The sequence below is a fragment of the Penaeus monodon genome, chromosome 25, assembly GCF_015228065.2.
Source record: "Penaeus monodon isolate SGIC_2016 chromosome 25, NSTDA_Pmon_1, whole genome shotgun sequence".
NCBI lineage: Eukaryota > Metazoa > Arthropoda > Malacostraca > Decapoda > Penaeidae > Penaeus > Penaeus monodon.
Window position 1 is genome coordinate 13,436,532 of NC_051410.1, and position 810 is coordinate 13,437,341.

The window sequence follows — 810 nt, forward strand, 5'->3', positions numbered from 1 at the left end:
GTACACGTACACACGGACATGAAAGTCTGTGGGGCGTATAACGTACCGACAAAACGAAATCCGCTTTGTGCACACCCTCTCGTAATCAACAAATCCCGGCACCAGCCCTAAGCACTCTTCCCCCTTGACCGAAACTCGATTAATACTCACGTGTAGCCTTCTGGAGTATGCCTATAGCCTGCTGGTGGGAGATGTAAGAGTCCAACACCTGACCGTCAATGGCCAGGATCTGGTCGCCCTCTTCAAGCCGCCCATCTCTGGAAATAGAAAAAAAAAATAAATAAAGATTAACCGGGGTTACATTAATTTAAAGTTTATTATGGTGGAGATTCCGAAGCGAGATCATACTCTGCATTAAGTTGTTGGTTACTGACTTGTTCAACAACGAATCAACAAGAGAAAAATGGTGATATTATTTACTTCGGTGGTTTAGATATTGCCTTGTGGAGGCACCGAGTCATGTACACGACAATATATAACAATAAAATTCAAATACTGATTTCGAGTTCTATGAATATTCGACTAGTTTTTTTTTAAGACCAATCATTTCCAAATCACTTCTGTTAATATTTTCCCAATTCAACAGGATCACTCCATCACATTTCCGCGCCAATTTCATTTCAGATCATTTCTCTCTCCGCCCAAAAAAATCCACATTCAAAAAAGGGAAAGCGTAAAAAAAAATTGTCCCTTCTCCTATTCATATCCCGAGCAGGATGTGAGTCAAGATGTAAGGATCTCGCCGGAGATAAGAGGATCGGGGCGGCGGAGGCGAAGAAGCACGAATGCCTCGACAGCCAGCAAGGTCGC